This window comes from Neovison vison, chromosome 11 (assembly GCF_020171115.1).
Source record: "Neovison vison isolate M4711 chromosome 11, ASM_NN_V1, whole genome shotgun sequence".
In the NCBI taxonomy this organism is placed as follows: Eukaryota; Metazoa; Chordata; class Mammalia; order Carnivora; family Mustelidae; genus Neogale; species Neogale vison.
Window position 1 is genome coordinate 209,262,395 of NC_058101.1, and position 21,699 is coordinate 209,284,093.

The window sequence follows — 21,699 nt, forward strand, 5'->3', positions numbered from 1 at the left end:
TTTTCTCTACAATGAAAATGAGTTTATGCCAATATAGTAGAGATATTTGATAAGATAAATCAATATGAATAATTTCAAAATACTTGCAAAAACAGAGATAGGTTTTACTTCATATAGAACTTGAAATATTATAATGTGGTTTTCTCAGGAAGGGAATTTCAGTAACAAGAGTTAATCTATATTTGAAGGAGAAGAATTTGTCTCATGAAAACAGAGAAGATAATGCTAATTCCTAGAGACAACATGCCACACTACAAGACAGAAAATATAATATAAAATTAATAGGTTTGACATTGAGAGAGGCAATCTTGCCAAACAAGAAGGCAGGTTTGTTCTGAATAACAATAGATAATTTTGTGTGGGTTGGAAGAGTACAAAACCAATGTGAGTAAATTAAATACACTCACAAGCATGCAAACTTGTGCACATACACATATTTCCAGTTAGGACTTCGGTTTTTTGCTTGTTAACCCTAGCACTGATGCACAGCTGGATGATGCTTAATTAAAACATGTAACAATAGGCGGAAAATCTTCACTGGTTACAAGACATCATACTTACTTGTTTTCACCTGCCATTCCTATTTTAGGAAAATAATAAACACATAATCATACCTCAAATATTATAACCAAATAGTTATTTCTAGCTATAACAATATTTTCATATTGCTTTAAAGTATAAAAGATAATTTCCACATTTATCATTTCAACGTTGTCATAGCTGCTGTGATTAAAAGGGATAATGGATGTGAAAGTGTTTTTTATTTCTTCCTTGCTGTCTTCTTCATGATGAAAGCAGGACAGATGTTATTTTCCTCACTTGACAGAAGGAGCAGATGATGTTAAATGATATATTCGAGGTAAATCACAAGCACTGTAATATTTAGACAGGTCTACTTCCATATCTTAGCTCTTTCCACAGCTATCCTCCCCTCACACAAATGCTCACACACATGGGTACACATGTGTGCACACACACACCCTTTTACAAATTACAGGTGCTTATGCCTATAATTGCACTTGGCTATACCTGTGCATACACATATTCCCATTCATGCACATACCATGCTTACAGTATTTGTATTAGTGTATTTATTTCATCACCACCTCCACAACAAAAATAGACAAAAAATAAAGAGACTGTATGATGGGCAATGAGATAGAATTTTGAATTCATCTGATTCAATGTATGATCCAAAGTCTGTATCAGGTGTCTGTTCAAATTCTCCCAGTAACAGGAACCTTCCATGTCACAAGGTGCTTGAAGATCTATCTATATAATAAAAATACTCCTTTCATATTTATCTGAGCATTTTGTTCCTGAGAAAGGTCAAACATCAGATCTAATGTACTTCCTGAAGCTGGACAAATCTATTTAAGGCGCACAGTCCCGCACGGTCCTTCCATGGTGCTGTACCCTCCAGACTCAACAGGAGGTGGGTAGATGGGGGTGAACTCTGCCAGCTGTCACCTCTAGACAGTGTGTACTCTACACACACTCCCATATCAATCCTCGTAGATAATCTTCCAGAGGTGTTATTTTTATGTTCTTTATAATAGAGTACATTGCATGATGTGAGGAAATATTCCACACAGCTGCTGGAAGCCATAATCTGAAAGACACCTTGGTCTCTGTGGTTCAACAGCACAACTACTTCCCTGACATCATGATCCCTACCCACCCCCAAGATGAAAAGGAGTTTGAAATATTTCCACAGATTTTCCTAACACATCAGGTTAGATTACTTACAGCAAACCAGATTTGGGTAGCTTCTTGGGGATTTAATTTCCTCTACATTTTTCTTTGATCTTTAGGATGTTTGGTCTATGAGCTGGGTACACATGTGTACCCAGGAAGAGACAGACTGGCAGAAAGGTGAGGGAATCTATGAGAAAGTGTGAAGAAATGGCTCCATTTTTATACCCTACTGTGTTGTACATACACTTGCCACTCCTGTTCATCCTTTCTTGATGAACCTGATAGGTTCTTCTTTTGTTTGACCCACTTTCCTGTTCTGTGCTTCCATCTCTCACCTGCTTTGGTTCCATTCTATAGGGCTGCATCAGGAACCTTCACTCCTGGGACAAACCCAGGAATCCCCACTCAAGTAATTCTCTGCAGGCCTCCATTTATTCAGAAGCTGTTCAGAGAAGATGCAATCTTTCAGACTGTGTGTGGAAGGGTTCTTACAAATTTTAGTGGGGTGGCAGTTCCCTCTGCTTTGCCTCTGACTCTTTAAACCCTCTTCACATTTTCTCTGTTTCTTTTATAGCTCAGACAATATCAGGGTATCCCTCTATGTATGCAGAATATAGCCTAAGAATATTACAAAGAGGAAGCCATCTATCAAAGTCAGCAAGTGAACCAGTTTTCTTCCTCTTTGTGCATCCCTAAGGGAAAATTTTGTTATTTCTGATCCACCTGAGTTTCTGGGATTCAGCTTAGGAACACATTGCAAGTGTAGAACTTTCTGAGACCTCATAAGAAACTGAAAATCCTTACAATGAGAAAAAAGAAGAAGAAGAAGAAGAAGAAGAAGAAGAAGAAGAAGAATAGCTTCACCTTTAATTATGTGTGTACAACAACAAAGAAAGAAACATTTTATAAAGCACCCATTTTTATTCAAGGCAACATGTAGGGCTGGTCATAAAAAATAAATAAATAGTGTCCAAGAGTTTACAAATCACTCCTTTCTTCTCAGCTCTCTGGAGAGATAGCATGCTTTATCTAACTTGGGTTTCCACATGAATTAGTCTATTTCCATTGAGGCATATGAAAATGGAACTGTTTCTTGTGGGTTACTTTGTATTTGTGGAATGATCTTTTTCTTAAAGCAGTGTTGCATTAGTCAAAATGTCTTCCAAGTCCAGGCTACATGTGACACAGTCATTCTCATTTTTCTACAACTCATCTCCATTTTACTTTCACACCTGAAGTTTGAACATTTATTTCTCAGAACTATGCCAAGGTGATTGACGTGATACTGAAATACTTTCTCACTGCCGATTTACCATTTGGGAGTATTATCTTAGACCATTATAATGAAACGGTGATGGGCCCATGTGCAATTCTAATCTTAGTTTAACCATAAGACTTCATTGAAAATGCAGGTAAATATACTTGGCATCTTAAACATATTCAAAATAATACTATGCTTTAGCTTTTAAAAATGCATATCAGTTGTAAATAGCTAAGTAGAGAGAAAAATGTCACATTTAGATTTCTCTTGAAATCAGTGGAGAAAAGGAACAAAAATTTAAGGCAGCCCATTTTGGCTTTGGCAATACGGCAAAACCCTATGGGGCTTTGCTGGGAGGAGAGGACTCAGATGGTTGATTGGAAATATTGAAAATAGGGCATATTTTCTTTATCCATTCATCTGTCAATAGAAACTCAGGGTGTTACCATATGTTGGCTCTTGGGACTAATCCTGCAGTGTACATGTGGGTGCAGACATCTCCTCAGGAGAGTGATTTTATTTGAGTAGGATGTATATCCATAAGTGAGATTTCTGGATCATATGGAAGTTCTATTTTTAACTTTTTGAGGAACCTCCATACTTCTTTTCATGGTGTCTGCACCAATTTATATTCTCACCAACAGTACACAAGGGTTCCCTTTTTCTCTACATTCTCACCAACACTTGTTATCTCTTATCTTTTTTATGAGAGCCATTGTAACAGGTGTGAGGAGGTATTTCATGCAGTTTTGATTTTCATTTCCCTGGTGATTAGTGATGCTGAGCATTGTTTCACATACCTCTTGACCATTTAAAAGTCTTCTTTGAAAAAGATGTCTATTTAGGTATTCACCCACTTTTTAATTGAATTATTTGTGGTGTTTGCTATTGAGTTTTTTGAGTGTTTTATATATTCTAGATATTATCTCTTGATTGTATAAATGATTTGCAAATATTTTCTTTCATTCACTAGGTAGACTTTTCATTTTGTTGATAGTTTTGTTTGCTATACAGAACCTTTTTAGTTGGATGTATAAAATCATTTTGCTGTACACATTAAACTTATACAATGTTATAGGTCAATTATATCTGAATAAAACTGGAAAAAAGAAAGACAGAGAGAAAAGGGCAGAAAGTCAGAAAAATAAAGTTGGAGCAAGTGGGAGTAATCTCAGAGCCACAAAGACAAGGCAGTTACTCGAAACACCATTCTTCAATTCTAATAGGCACAGAGTATGCCCTTAAAGATAGTCTGAACACTATAGGACCAGCTGTACATATGACAACACAGAATAACCTGGATATTCTGACAGGGCTCTGAGAGAGCCAGTGCCTTCAAAGAGTCCGACCAGAATATGAAAGGGTTCTTTTTATCCCAGAGTAGAGAATTAAATACTCTGTATAAGTATTTTGGAAACATTAGCTCCTTATACACTATAAACAAGGTGTTGGATCAGTTTATTAATGCAGATTTGAAAGATAATAAAACCATGTACACTTTCATTTAATGTCTCGACTATTGTTTAACAGCTGATTTTTTTTTTTAATGAAGGAAAACTTAGGGCTGTTTCTATTCTCTTTTTGTTGGTTGTAAGACTGAATTTTGGTAGGACCTGTGAACTAGCTAGACATGAAGATTGGTGCAGCAGATTAGCAGGAACACTTTTTGGGGGACATGATTTAAGTGAATTTGTTTTATTTAATCAGCAATCAAATAGGAATTTAAATGGGATGAAGGAAGAAAGAAACAAATGAAATTTTCAGTGACCACTGAGTTCTTCACAAAAGCATAACTGGCCTTCTTTCATTCAGTGTAGTGTGTCTGGAGGGAGACTCCCACCAGAACAGAAGACTACCTTGAGCCCTCAATTAAAAGCCCAAGAGCTTTTCTTGTTGTGTAACTAGATGCAGGGAAAAGCTTGTCAATACTGAAGGGTCTAACTTCTGATCTATAGAAAAATTCATGCTTAATATAGATGAATTGAATGCTTTTCCACTAAGGAAGAATACCAGAGAAGATGTCCACTCTCACCACTTCTATTTAGCATTATAATGGGAATTCTAGCCAGTGTAATTAGGCATGAAAAGAAAAAATTAAAGTGTATGTATTATAAAGGAAGAAGCAAAACTCTTTATTTGATGGATGATATATTGTGTTTATAGAAAATCATATGAAATTTAGAAAATAGTCTATGAATGATATAGTTAAGAATGAGTTTAGCAAGGTGGAGGATATAGAATTAGTACAGAAAAAACAAATGAATATATCTTCAAATCCCGAAAACAAAATTAAAATAAAACAGTATCTTCGGCTGAAAAAGCATTTGACAATGTACAGCATCCCTTCCTATCAAAACTCTTCAAAGTGTAGTGATAGAGGGCACATACCTCAATAATATCAAAACCATCTATGAAAAACCCACCACAAATACCTTTCTTAATGGAGAAAAACTGAGAGCTTTTCCGCTAAGGTCAGGAACATGGCAGGGATGTCCACTATCACCACTGCTATTCAACATAGTACTAGAAGTCCTAGCCTCAGCAATCAGACAACAAAAGAAATTAAAGACATCCAAATTGACAAAGAAAAAGTCAGACTATCACTCTTTGCTGATGATATGTTACTATATGTGGAAAACCCAAAAGACTTCACTCCAGATCTGCTAGAACTTGTACAGGAATTCAGTAAAGTGTCAGGATATAAAATCAATGCACAGAAATTATTTGCATTTCTCTACACCAACAACAAAACAGAAGAAAGAAAAATTAAGGAGTCAATCCCATTTACAATTACAACCCAAACTGTAAGATACCTAGGAATAAACCTAACCAAAGAGGCTAAGAATCTATACTCAGGAAACTATAAAGTACTCATGAAAGAAATTGAGGAAGACACAAAGAAATGGAAAAATGTTCCATGCTCATGGATTGGAAGAACAAATATTGTGAAAATGTCTACAATACCTAAAGCAATCTACACGTTTAACGCAATCCCTATCAAAAGCCCATCCATTTTTTTCAAAGAAATGGAACAAATAATCCTGAAATTTATATGGAACCAGAAAAGACCTCCAAAAGCCAAAGGATTGTAGCAACATGGACGGGACTGGAAGAGATTATGCTGAGTGAAATAAGTCAAGCAGAGAGAGTCAATTATCATATGGTTCCACTTATTTGTGGAGCAAAACAAATAGCATGGAGGACATGGGGAGATAGAGAGGAGAAGAGAGTTGGGGGAAATTGGAAGGGAGGTGAACCATGAGAGACTATGGACTCTGAAAAACAATCGGAGGGTTTTGAAGGGGTGGGGGGTGGGGGGTGGGAGGTCGGGGTACCAGGTGGTGGGTATTATAGAGGGCACAGATTGCATGGAGCACTGGGTGTGGTGCAAAAATAATGAATACTGTTATGCTTAAAATAAATAAAAAATAAATTAAAAAAGAAAAGAAAAGAAAAAAAAGCCAAAGTTGGTGGCATCACAATTCCAGACTTCAAGCTCTATTGCAAAGCTGTCATCATCAAGACAGTATGGTACTGGCACAGAAACAGACACATAGATCATTGGAACAGAATAGAGAGTCCAGAAATAGACCCTCAACTCTATGGTCAACTAATCTTTGACAAAGTAGGAAAGAATGTCCAATGGAGAAAATACAGTCTCTTCAATAAATGGTGTTGGGAACATTGGATAGCCACATGCAGAAAAATGAAACTGGACCATTTCCTTACACCATACATGAAAATAGACTCAAAATGGATGAAGGACCTCAATGTGAGAAAGGAATCCATTAAAATCCTTGAGGAGAACACAGGCAGCAACCTCTTTGACCTCAGCCACAACAACATCTTCCCCACCAAAGGCAAGGGAAGGAAAGGCAAAAATGAACTATTGTGACTTCATCAAGATCAAAAGCTTTTGCACAGTAAACGAAACAGTTAACAATCTTAAAAGGCAACTGACAGAATGGGAAAAGATATTTGCACATGACATATCAGATAAAGGGATAGTATCCAAGATATATAAAGAGCTTAGCAAACTCAACACCCCAAGAACAAATAATCCAATCAAGAAATGGGCAGAGGGGAAGAGGAGTCAAGATGGTGGAGAAGTAGCAGGCTGGGACTCCTTCAGCTAGCAGGAGATCAGCTAGCGAGCTTATCTAAAGAGTGCAAACACCTGCAAATCCATCGGCAGATCGAAGAGAAGAAGAGCAGCAATTCTAGAAACAGAAAAACAACCACTTTCTGAAAGGTAGGACTGGCGGAGAAGTGAATCCAAAGCGATGGGAAGATAGACCCCGGGGGGAGGGGCCAGCTCCCGGCAGGTGGCGGAGCAACGGAGCACAAAATTGGGACTTTTAAAAGTCTGTTCCGCTGAGGGACATCGCTCCAGAGGCTAAACCGGGGAGAAGCCCACGCGGGGTCAGCGTGGGCTCAGGTCCCGCAGGGTCACAGAGGGATCGGCCGTGTCTGAGTGTCGCAGAGCTTGCGGATATTGGAGCGAGAAAGCCGGCTGCAGAGACAGAGCCAACAGTAAGCTCGCAGCTCGGGGTTGCCTTGAACCGGCCGCAGGCTCGGTGAGCTCGGGGCGCGGCTGGAGGTCAGGCAGATGGAGTTACTAGGAGCTGTTCTCTGAGGGCGCACTGAGGAGTGGGGCCCCGGGCTCTCGGCTCCTCCGGGCCAGAGACCAGGAGGCCACCATTTGTATTCCCGTCCTCCGGAACTCTACGGAAAGCGCTCAGGGAACAAAAGCTCCCGAGAGCAAAGCCGAGCGGATCACTCAGCCCAGCCCCTGGTAAGGGCGGTGCAGTTCTGCCTGGGGCAAAGACACTTGAGAATCACTACAACAGGCCCCTCCCCAAGAAGATCAACAAGAAATCCAGGCAAGACCAAGTTCACCTACCAAGGAGTGCAGTTTCAATACCAAGGAGAGCAGCAGAATTCCAGAGGAGGAGAAAGCAAAGCATGGAACTCATGTCTTTCTCCCTGAGATTTTTAAGTCTTGCGGTTAATTTAATTTTTTTCTTTTTCATTTTTTTCTCTTCTTCTGCTAAAATTTTTTTAACTTTTACCCTTTTCTTTTTTAACATTTTTAACTAGTTTATCTAACATATATATATATTTTCTTTTTCATACTTTTCTTTATTCATTTTCTTTTTTTAATTCCTTTTTTTTCCTTTCTTTTTTTTGAAGCTCTTTTTATCCCCTTTCTCCCCCCTCACGATTTGGGATCTCGTCTGATTTGGTTAAAGCATATTTTCCTGGGGTTGTTGCCACCCTTTTAGTATTTTACCTGCTCCTTCATATACTCTTATCTGGACAAAATGAAAAGGCGGAAAAATTCACCACAAAAAAAAGAACAAGAGGCAGTACTGAAGGCTAGGGACCTAATCAATACAGACATTGGTAATATGTCAGATCTAGAATTCAGAATGACAATTCTCAAGGTTCTAGCCAGGCTCGAAGAAGGCATGGAAGATATTAGAGAAACCCTCTCGGGAGATATAAAAGCCCTTTCTGGAGAAATAAAAGAACTAAAATCTAAACAAGTTGAAATCAAAAAAGCTATTAATGAGGTGCAATCAAAAATGGAGGCTCTCACTGCTAGGATAAATGAGGCAGAAGAAAGAATTAGTGATATAGCAGACCAAATGACAGAGAATAAAGAAGCTGAGCAAAAGAGGGACAAACAGCTACTGGACCACGAGGGGAAAATTCGAGAGATAAGTGACACCATAAGACGAAACAACATTAGAATAATTGGGATTCCAGAAGAAGAAGAAAGAGGGGAGCAGAAGGTATACTGGAGAGAATTATTGGGGAGAACTTCCCCAATATGGCAAAGGGAACGAGCATCAAAATTCAGGAGGTTCAGAGAACGCCCCTCAAAATCAATAAGAATAGGCCCACACCCCGTCACCTAATAGTAAAATTTACAAGTCTTAGTGACAAAGAGAAAATCCTGAAAGCAGCCCGGGAAAAGAAGTCTATAACATACAATGGTAAAAATATTAGATTGGCAGCTGACTTATCCACAGAGACGTGGCAGGCCAGAAAGAGCTGGCATGATATTTTCAGAGCACTAAACGAGAAAATCATGCAGCCAAGAATACTATATCCAGCTAGGCTATCATTGAAAATAGAAGGAGAGATTAAAAGCTTCCAGGACAAACAAAAACTGAAAGAATTTGCAAACACCAAACCAGCTCTACAGGAAATACTGAAAGGGGTCCTCTAAGCAAAGAGAGAGCCTACAAGTGATAGATTAGAAAGGAACAGAAACAATATACAGTAACAGTCACCTTACAGGCAATACAATGGGACTAAATTCATATCTCTCAATAGTTACCCTGAATGTTAATGGGCTAAATGCCCCAATCAAAAGACACAGGGTATCAAAATGGATAAAAAAACAAAACCCATCTATATGTTGCCTCCAAGAAACTCATTTTAAGCCTGAAGACACCTACAGATTTAAAGTGAGGGGGTGGAAAAGAATTTACCATGCTAATGGACATCAGAAGGAAGCAGGAGTGGCAATCCTTATATCAGATCAATTAGATTTTAAGCCAAAGACTATAATAAGAGATGAGGAAGGACACTATATCATACTCAAAGGGTCTGTCCAACAAGAAGATCTAACAATTTTAAATATCTATGCCCCCAACGTGGGAGCAGCCAACTATATAAACCAATTAATAACAAAATCAAAGAAACACATCAACAATAATACAATAATAGTAGGGGACTTTAATACTCCCCTCACTGAAATGGACAGATCATCCAAGCAAAAGATCAACAAGGAAATAAAGGCCTTAAACGACACACTGGACCAGATGGACATCACAGATATATTCAGAACATTTCATCCCAAAGCAACAGAATATACATTCTTCTCTAGTGCACATGGAATATTCTCCAGAATAGATCACATCCTCGGTCCTTAATCAGGACTCAACCGGTATCAAAAGATTGGGATCATTCCCTGCATATTTTCAGACCACAATGCTCTGAAGCTAGAACTCAACCACAAGAGGAAGTTTGGAAAGAACCCAAATACATGGAGACTAAACAGCATCCTTCTAAAGAATGAATGGGTCAACCGGGAAATTAAAGAAGAATTGAAAAAAATAATGGAAACAAATGATAATGAAAACACAACGGTTCAAAATCTGTGGGACACAACAAAGGCAATCCTGAGAGGAAAATATATAGCGGTACAAGCCTTTCTCAAGAAACAAGAAAGGTCTCAGGTACACAACCTAACCCTATACCTAAAGGAGCGGAGAAAGAACAAGAAAGAAACCCTAAGCCCAGCAGGAGAAGAGAAATCATAAAGATCAGAGCAGAAATCAATGAAATGGAAACCAAAAAAACAATAGAACAAATCAACGGAACTAGGATCTGGTTCTTTGAAAGAATTAATAAAATTGATAAACCCCTGGCCAGACTTATCAAGAAGAAAAGAGAAAGGACCCAAATAAATAAAATCATGAATGAAAGAAGAGAGATCACAACTAACACCAAAGAAATACAAACTATTATAAGAACATACTATGAGCAACTCTATGCCAACAAATTTGACAATCTGGAAGAAATGGATGCATTCATAGAAACATATAAACTACCATAACTGAACCAGGAAGAAATAGAAAGCCTGAACAGACCCATAACCAGTAAGGAGATTGAAACAGTCTTTAAAAATATCCAAACAAACAAAAGCCCAGGGCCAGATGGCTTCCCAGGGGAATTCTACCAAACATTTAAAGAAGAACTAATTCCTATTCTCCTGAAACTGTTCCAAAAATTAGAAATGGAAGGAAAGCTTCCAAACTCATTTTATGAGGCCAACATCACCTTGATCCCAAAACCAGACAAGGATCCCATCAAAAAGAGAGCTATAGACCACTATCCTTGATGAACACAGATGTGAAAATTCTCACCGAAATACTAGCCAATAGGATTCAACAGTACATTAAAAGGATTATTCACCACGACCAAGTGGGATTTATTCCAGGGCTGCAAGGTTGGTTCAACATCCACAAATCAGTCAATGTGATACAACACATCAATAAGAAGAAAGAACAAGAACCATATGATACTCTCAATAGATGCTGAAAAAGCATTTGACAAAGTACAGCATCCCTTTCTGATCAAAACTCTTCAAAGTGTCAGGATAGAGGGCACATACCTCAATATCATCAAAGCCATCTATGAAAAACCCACCGCAAATATTATTCTCAATGGAGAAAAACTGAAAGCTTTTCCGCTAAGGTCAGGAACACGGCAGGGATGTCCATTATCACTGCTGCTATTCAACATAGTACTAGAAGTTCTAGCCTCAGCAATCAGACAACAAAAGGAAATTAAAGGCATCCAAATCGGCAAAGAAGAAGTCAAACTATCACTCTTCACAGATGATATGATACTATATGTGGAAAACCCAAAAGACTCCACTCCAAAACTGCTAGAACTTGTATAGGAATTCAGTAATGTGTCTGGGTATAAAATGAATGCACATAAATCAGTTGCATTTCTATACACCAACAACAAGACAGAAGAAAGAGAAATTAAGGAGTCAATCCCATTTACAATTGCACCCCAAACCATAAGATACCTAGGAATAAACCTAACCAAAGAGGCTAAGAATCTATACTCAGAAAACTATAAAGTACTCATGAAAGAAATTGAGGAAGACACAAAGAAATGGAAAAATGTTCCATGCTCCTGGATTGGAAGAATAAATATTGTGAAAATGTCTATGCTACCTAAAGCAATCTACACATTTAATGCAATTCCTATCAAAGTACCATCCATCTTTTTCAAATAAATGGAACAAACAACCCTAAAATTTATATGGAACCAGAAAAGACCTCGAATAGCGAAAGGAATATTGAAAAAGAAAGTTAAAGTTGGTGGCATCACAATTCCGGACTTCAATCTCTATTACAAAGCTGTCCTCATCAAGACAGCATGGTATTGGCACAAAAACAGACACATAGATCAATGGAACAGAATAGAGAGCCCAGAAATAGACCCTCAACTCTATGGTCAACTAATCTTTGACAAAGCAGGAAAGAATGTCCAATGGAAAAAAGACAGCCTCTTCAATAAATGGTGTTGGGAAAATTGGACAGCCACTTGCAGAAAATGAAATTGGACCATTTCCTTACACCACACACGAAAATAGACTCAAAATGGATGAAGGACCTCAATGTGAGAAAGGAATCCATCAAAATCCTTGAGGAGAACACAGGAAGCAACCTCTTTACCTCAGCCGCAGCAACATCTTCCTAGGAACATCGCCAAAGGCAAGGGAAGCAAGGGCAAAAATGAACTATTGGGATTTTATCAAGATCAAAAGCTTTTGCACAGCAAAGGAAACAGTTAACAAAATCAAAAGACAACTGACAGAATGGGAGAAGATATTTGCAAACGACATATCAGATAAAGGACTAGTGTCCAAAATCTATAAAGAACTTAGCAAACTCAACACCCAAAGAACAAATAATCCAATCAAGAAATGGGCAGAGGACATGAACAGACATTTCTGCAAAGAAGACATCCAGATGGCCAACAGACACATGAAAAAGTGCTCCATATCACTCAGCATCAGGGAAATACAAATCAAAACCACAATGATATATCACCTCACACCAGTCAGAATGGCTAAAATCAACAAGTCAGGAAATGACAGATGCTGGCGAGGATGCGGAGAAAGGGGAACCCTCTTACACTGTTGGTGGGAATGCATGCTGGTGCAACCACTCTGGAAAACAGCATGGAGGTTCCTCAAAATGTTGAAAATAGAACTGCCCTATGACCCAGCAATTGTACTACTGGGTATTTACCCTAAAGATACAAACGTAGTGATCCAAAGGGGCACGTGCACCCGAATGTTCATAGCAGCAATGTCTACAGTAGCAAAACTATGGAAAGAACCTAGATGTCCATCAACAGATGAATGGATAAAGAAGAAGTGGTATACATACACAATGGAATACTATGCAGCCATCAAAAGTAATGAATTCTTGCCATTTGCGACAACATGGATGGAACTAGAGTGTATCATGCTCAGCGAAATAAGGCAAGCGGAGAAAGACAACTATCATATGATCTCCCTGATATGAGGAAGTGGTGATGCAACATGGGGGCTTAAGTGGGTAGGAGAAGAATAAATGAAACATGATGGGATTGGGAGGGAGCCAAACCATAAGTGACTCTTAATCTCACAAAAGAAACTGAGGGCTGCTGAGGGGAGAGGGGTTGGGAGAAGGTGGGTGGAGTTATGGACATTGGGGAGGGTATGTGCTTTGGTGAGTGCTGTGAAGTATGTAATCCTGGCGATTCACAGACCTGTACCCCTGTGGATAAAAATATATGTTTATAAAAAATAAAAATAAAATAAAATAAAAAGATATGAAAAATTGCCCAGAAAAAAAAAAAGAAAAAAGAAAAGGGCAGAGGACATGAACAGACATTTCTGCAAAGAAGACATCCAGATGGACAACAGACACATGAAAAAGTGCTCCACATCACTAAGCAGGGAAAGACAAGTCAAAACCCCAATGAGATACCACCTCACAGCAGTGAGAAAGGCTAAAATTAACAAATCGGGAGATGACAGATGCTGGTGAGAAAGGGGAAGCCTCCTACACTGTTGGTGGGAATGCAAACTGGTGCAACCACTCTGGAAAACAGCATGGAGTTTCCTCAAAAGGTTGAAACCAGAGCTACCCTATGACCCAGCAATTCCACTACTGGGTATTTATCCTAAAGATACAAATGTAGTTATGGGAAGGGGAACCCAAATGTTTATAGCAGCAATGTCCACAACAGCCAAACTATGGAAAGAACCTAGATGTCCATCAACAGATGAATGGTTAAAGAAGATGCGGTTTATATACACAATGGAATACTATGCAGCCATCAAAAGAAATGAAATCTTGATGTGGATGGAACTAGAGCATATTATGCTTAGTGAAATAAGTCAAGAGGAGAAAGACAACTATCATACGATCTCCCTGATATGAGGAAGTGGAGATGCAACATGGGGGGTTTGGGGGGGTAGGAAAAGAATAAATGAAACAAGATGGGATCAGGAGGGAGAAAAACCATAGGACTCCTAATCTCACAAAACAAACAGAGTTGCTGGGTTGGGGGGAGAAGGTGGTGGGGTTAGAGACATTGGGGAGGGTATTTGCTATGGTGAGTGCTGTGAAGTGTGTAAACCTGACGATTCACAGACCTGTACCCCTGGGGCTAATAATACATTATATGTTTATAAAAATTTTAAAAAATTATATATAAAAAACAGGCACACAGTATCATTCACAACAGCATTCTTTTTAAACAACCTTAGTGAAGTGAATTGATAGGCGAAAACCTGCACATAGTTCATGTGTGTGATTGTTTTTTAAAGATTTTTAAAAATTTATTTATTTGACAGAGATCACAAGTAGGCAGAGAGGCAAGCAGAAAGAGAGGGGAGGAAGCATGCTCCCCACCGAGCAGAGAGCCTCCTGTGGGGCTTGATCCCAGGACTCTGGGATCATGACCTGAACCGAAGGCAGAGGCTTTAGTCTACTGAGCCACCCAGGCGCCCCAATGTGTGTGATTGGATAAGTTTGGACATATGCATATACCTCTGCTTCCATCAGCACAATCAGGTCCTAGACATATTCAACATCTCTTAGTTTCCTTGTACTTCCTCATCTTTTTTTTTTATCAGAATATGTATTATGGTATCTACCCTCTTAATGTCCTTTGAAGTGTGCAATGTTGTCTTCTCAACTCTAGGCACTATGCTGCTGTAGCAGATCTCTAGAAATTTTTCATCTAGTATAGCTGACACTCCTCAGTCCCTGGAAACCACTATTATAATCTCTGCTTCTGTGAGTAGGACTATGTTAGATACAGCAAGTAAGTGAAATCATGCAGTACTTGTCCTTGTGCAATTGGCTTATTTCCCTTTACATGATGTCATCCAAGTTCATTCACTCTGTTATTAATGGCAGGGTTTCCTTATTTTTAAAAGCTGAATAATATTCCATTTATGTGCACACCACATTTCCTTTATCCATTCATTGGTTGATGGGTGCTCGGATTGTTCCCTTATTTTTGGCTATTGGAATAGTGCTGCAGTAAACACAGGAGGGAAAATACCCTTTGAGATACTGAGCTTGATAATTATGGATATATATTTAGATTTGGGATTTCTTGATCATATGCTAATTCTATTTTTAATTTTGCTGTGGACTCTCAACGCTGTTTTTTCCCACTATCAGTACACAATGGTTCCAATTTCTCCACAACCTTGCCAACATTTGTTTTATTTTGTGTTTTCAGTAATAGCTATCCTAACAGGTGTGAAGTGATATCTCATTATGGGTTTGATTTGCATTTCTCTGGTAATTATTAATGTTGAGCCTCTTTTTGTATACTTTTTGGCCATTGTATGTCTTCTTTGGAGGGATATCTGTTCAAGTTCTTCATCCATTTTTTAATCAGGTATTTTTAAAAATTTTGTTCTGTTTTTGCTCTGATTTCTAGTTTCATACCATTGTTTTTATGGAAGATATTTGGTATAATTTCAATCTTACTACATTTGTTAGAAATTCTTTAATAAAACATGTGATCCTGGAGAATATTCCATGTAAGCTTGAGAAGAATCTGTGTTCTGCTGTGAATCTGCTGAAATTGGAATATTGATATATCCTATTATTATTACATTTGTATGTCTCGCCTCATTATTGTTAATTTTTTTTTATATATTTTAGTGTTGTGGTGTTGGCTGCATAAACATTTATATAATTATTATATCTTACTCATGTATTGACCTTTTATCATTATATGATGTCATTCTTTGTCCTTTTGACAGTTTTTGATTTAATGTCTTTTTGTCTGGTAGAAGTATGGCTAACTCTTCTCTCTTTTGTCTCTCATTTGTATGAAGTATCATTTTCCATCACTTTACTTTATGTGTGTCTTAAATCTAAAGTATGGCTCTTACAGGTATTACACCAAAGAAGGTATTCTAATGGTTACCCTAATCATATGAGAAGAAGCTCAACATCATTAGTCATTCATGAGATGCTTGAGTCACAACTAGACATTGACTAGAATGGCTTTAATGCAAATGATCGATAATATCAAGCGATGGTAAGACTGTAAGAATACTGGAATCCTCTTGTATTGGTCATGAGAATGCAAATTAACAAAGCCATTTTGGAGAAGTCGAAATAGTACACCATATGTTTTCAATATGACCCAGCATTTTATTCCTGTATCTGTGTCCAAAAAATATTTTCCAAAAAATATTTTTTTTTACTAAAACACCATCACCAGAGTACTTTCAGAAGCTTTAATTATAGAAATCAATAACTGGAAATACTCCAAGTAGACATCAAGTGATCATCAAATAGTTCATCAAGTAGTTCCTCAGGTGATGAATTGGTAAAGTGTGACACAGCCATACAATGGAACATTATTTGGCAATAAGACAGATGAACACCACCATCTGTTACAATGCAGATGAATATCTACAGAAACACAATGATAAATAAGAGAGAAAGCCTGTACATTGCATGACTCTACAGGATGTATCTAGAAAAACACAATGACAGAGATAGAAAACAGAGCGGTATATGTCTGGAACGTAAGATGGCACTGGGATTGCAAAAGGGCCTGAAGGAGCTATGTGGGGTGATGGAAATGCCCCCCAACTAGGTTACTATGGCTGCACAAGTTCCACATTTTCTGAAAATCTTTGACCTGTAAACTTACAATGAGTGGATTTTATGGTACAAGAACTATACATTAATAATGCTGATTAAAAACATAGTGGGAGGGGAACCTGGATGGCTCAGTTGGTGAAGACTCTTGATTTTGGCTCAGGTCATGATCTCAGGGTCTGGGATCCAGCCTGGGGGCTCTGCACTCAGTGGAGAATCTGCTTGGGATTCTCTCTCCCTCTGCGCCTCCCCACCACCCATGTGCATGTGCACACTCTTTTAAAAAAATAAATAAATAAAACATAAAGGGATATCAGAAAATCGTGTAGAAATTGAACTTTCCAATGTCCAAAATCAATAGATTTATTATCTTGTCAACCATCCAATTCATGTTTCTATTTTATATAATTATAGTTTCCTAAAACACTTTTCTATGATAAGATCAGAGGTATAATTTAAAAATTGGTAAGGCTATCTTTTCTATACTTAAATCAAAAATAAAAACAGTAAAATAATGCTTTAAAATGTGAAACAACTGCATCAATTAAATAATTGACTGCTGAGATAAAAACGATTATTTTGTCTCTCACCAAACATTTTTAGTAGCTTTCAAAGGTTGTCAGTATAAGCCTCCATGCTTGTTCTTTCCTTGTAAAATAAAGAAGTGAAATGACAAATATGATTAACACAACGAGCATCCGTAATTTATGATACCCAACTCAGAACGGGCCGCATAGGTGACATTTCCATAACTCATCCCAAATCATAGCGGGAGAGTGAATAACAAATGTGTTTTTTACTGACACCAGACTTGCAGAGTACAGGGTAACTCCCCAGTATGCATTGGCTCAGAATTCCTGATTGCTTCAATCAGATGCTCAGTACCATGTGTTTTCCAGATTAACCCAGAGTTGGTGAAGGTCAGGTGACGGTAATGAAATGCTTCCTTCTATAGAGAAATGACACATACGGCTTGTGTATGCATTTCATTGGCTGGAACAGTTTGGTCTTTCCTACCTTGTAAAGTTAGAAAAGTGCAATCTTCCCATAAGCTGGAACAGAAGAGAACCTCGAGCTGGTAAATAATTCAGGAGGGCTCCCCTATGGAAAGCAGATTTACAAAATCAGTCTCTGTCTGTATAGTACTTTCCGTGCACTTTCTTGAAGCATTCATCTCTGCATCTTGGAAAAAAAAAACCCAAAGCAAAAAATAAATAAATAAAAATAATAATAATAAACAAACCAAAAATTAGTAAAGCAGGCAGTCACTCTGGGATTGTGAATAGGATTCTGAGGATCAAGATCTTACTCTGTTCACTGCTACTCCATGGCTGGGTGGCCCTGGGTAAGTTAGCTGAATTCTTCTTAAGTCATTTCCCTAAAGCCTACTCTCTGTGATGTGTTTAGTATTCAGTTAGAAGGAAAATGTGGACATTCTCAGCATAGTGTGTCACATATTGTCAGCTTGCCGAATCTGAATCATTCTCTCTGGACTTTTGTTTATCTAATCCAAGCACCCCAAAAAAAAATCAACATGTACAGGACTGAAGTTTGTGTAAGCTGTTACATTTTCATTTGCTATGCTTTATAAAATAAGTTCAATTTTTCAAGTAGTAACAGAATTTAATAGTATAATAAGTCAACTTTCAGCTATGTGTTGGTTTCCATCTGTTGAACAATCATCTTTCAAATGCTTGGTGTCATGACTCCATAAGCAAATGTTAATGCTTCTAATGAAATGAAAGGAAGCCAAGAACCTGTCCTTAGAGTAGGATAGTGTCACATCATGTTATGATAATGCAGGTTTCTGAGTGCTTAATTTTGGAATCCATTCAGCAATTGTCCTTGAGTTTCCCCTACTTCTTTGTCATTAGTAGTTCCCCTGGTCTTTGCTTCAGTATCTACAGCATAAACAGCTTTCTCATCACAACATATTAGTCAAATCTTCCTTTCTAGAAAAGTCAGCAGAAAGTGAAAACTTAAAAACCTTACAAAAGTACATCACTGTATGGGGGCTGAGCAGAGCCTCATCCGCAGTGAGCCTGGTGCCCAGAAATCAGACTTGCCATGACCCAGTTGGTGTCAGACTACAGAGGTAACAAATCAGGAAGGTCTACACAGCCATGAGAGATCTTGCAGACCATTGGACTAAAGAGACTATAAATATCTTGGGGGAAAATTAATGGATGCTTCATCGGTGATGATTATACATAAACTCATAGTTTTTATATTCTTTTGTTGTGACAAATTAATTTAAACCCATATCTCTAGAAAATTAAGCCTTTGGACACTTTGAGGGAATTTCCAGGGAGTCATTCTTAGGGAAAAAGAGGAGTCAGGAGAGAATGAAAACTAGCATTTGGGGTGTCTCCCTCAGGGCACAGTAAGAACATCATTCCGGTTAAGTGTCCATCTTAAGAAGAAAGGAAGAGAAATTGTCTTGCCTGATTCTTGGTTTTCTATATCTAGTAAGTCAAAATTCAACCCAAAGGACATTAAACCCCATCACTCTTCAGAGTGCATTGCCTGGATCCAAGGTCACACTGAGGAGACAGATACCACATCTCTAATGCAGTTGTGTATGGATTTAGGTGGTTTTGTAGAAGCATTTATGGGTCTTCCTGACTGTACTGGTCACCATAAGTAAAGGTTCTTCACTACCAGACCAATGAAAGCTCTGGGCACTCTTTACCCTGAAAGAATCCAAAAAACCCAGCAGTTCTCAGAGATGAAATTATGGTGTCTATATTTGAGAGTCATCTATGGCACCAGCAGCCAAGGGCTTAGCAGACAGGTAGAGTTGAGTGAATCTAGGGATAATCACGGAATGGGTTTCATATCCAGGTTACCTCTTCCAAAAAATATATTTTGTATTGAGGGCAAGGCTTTGATCCAATGGGAAGAGGAGGCATATTGGTTGTGAACCAGTCTGAAGCAGGCCCAATGTCTATGATTTTGTATATAATCTTGAAGAGATCACTATGACAGCAGTGTGTGTCTGTCTAGCTATGAAGGAATTTCAAATATAGTTCTGAACTCTAAGAGTTATTCCTTTAAAATATGTAACAAAAATCTCACAACTTTACCTGCAACCTCAACTAAGCAAACTGAGAAGATTGGAATGATCTCTGTAGTGGACAACATGGGTTAATTTTTTTTTTTCCATTTCAGTGAATTTTAGTTGTTGTGCCTCTATATTTTACAATTAGTGTCCTGGTGAAATCTCCATGCAAATTTAAATATTTTTTTTTAAAAAAACTTTATGGGGGCAGTAATAGTCAAACTAGGGAATTTGAATGTTGTGGAAATTCTTTTGGGTTTATCACCACCAAAAATATCCACTTAAACTGTTGATCATAAAGACTTAGGACAGGGTATTGACCTTGAAGTTCTAGATCAGTTTTCCTCTAAGCAAGGATCCAAGAGGTTCTCCAAAGCAGGGATCTGGAATTAGTAGACCAGGAGTGTTGCTGGGTCAAATATTGAAGGAAGTACCACACAGTATGTCCTATTGAAGCATGGTGTTGTCAAATAATACCTCAGTTTCCAGACCTGGGAACTAATTCATAATTTATTTTTTTAAAATATTTTATTTATTTATGAGAGAGAGAGGGAGAGAGAGAGAGAGAGAGAACATGAGCAGGGGGGAGGGGCAGAGGGAGAAAAAGGACAAGCAGACTTCCTGCCAAGCAGGGAGCCCTATGTGGGGCTCCATCCAGGACCCTGAGATCATGACCTGAGCTGAAGGCAGACACTTAACTGACTGAGCCACCCAGGTGCCCCCTAACTCACAATTTAAAAATGAATTAATTATTTTCTCCTAGGAAATTATGATGTTTCACCAGGACGATCTTTGGTTTAAATGCTCCAGTATAAAATCCAGGGTTTGAGCACAGCATTGCTGGTAGTGCCACACTCACAATTTCTATTAAACCCTAAAAGACTAAATACAGAGAATTGTAGAAATAGAGCTTCATTTTTCCTATGAATAATAATAATAAAAAACCAAACACCACATCCTATTATTATTCACAAATGTGAGAATAATGGTGGCAATGGTTCTAATTTGTTCTTTTTATTAGTTGTGCAGAGACATCGATGCTTATATTATGAAGTGTTCTAATGGTTAATATGGGTGTTTAATATGATGTGACAAATGCATTAACCTTGAGGAAAAAATAATGACTAAAGCAAATTGTATAATTTTCATCTTTATCATTAAAATGCTGTTTGGGGGAAATAATTGCCTAATAATTTCACTGCAGGAGCAATGGAGTGATAACATGAGGATTACTGATGCTATGTTTAATATGGAACTCAAAATACCTTTGCTGCATGTTGGCCTCACATCCTTCAATGTTCAATATTCTCCACAAGTAGGCACTGCTAATCACCCAGGACACTTAATGGGAGATGGGATAATGTCAGTTACATAAAAACTGGAAGAGTCGTTCATTCATTTTTGTATCCAATCACTGAACAGATGCTGGAATCCATGCAAGCTAACTTTAAGAGAAAATTATGTATGCTGGGACAGAAGAGCAATGGAATCAATTGTCTTTTAATCTTATATGCCCCAGCCCTACTGTTTAAGAACAGAAAATAATTGTGTGGGTTTTAAACACATATGCTAATTCTTTTGACATTTCTCCCATCAAGAGGAGCTTTCATGCCTTCTCTTTGAATGTGGAGGGACTTTCTAACTGCCTTGGTGAATGTAACATTATATGCCTCTGTGTGATGCCCAAAGCTAGATGAGGCCATGTAGCTTCTGCACTCTCTCTTGGGACTTGCTGTTAGAACCAGTCACCACCACAGTGTCAGGAAGGCCAGACCACATGGTGAGGCCACAGAGATACGGTATTCTGGACAACAGTTCCAGCTCAGGGTCCGGCTACCAGCCAGGGGGAAAGACTTCAGGATGACTTCAATCAGCTCTGCCATTTCCTCAACACAACCTCATGAGAAACTAAGTGAGAATGACCTTGCCAACCTGTCAGACTCCAC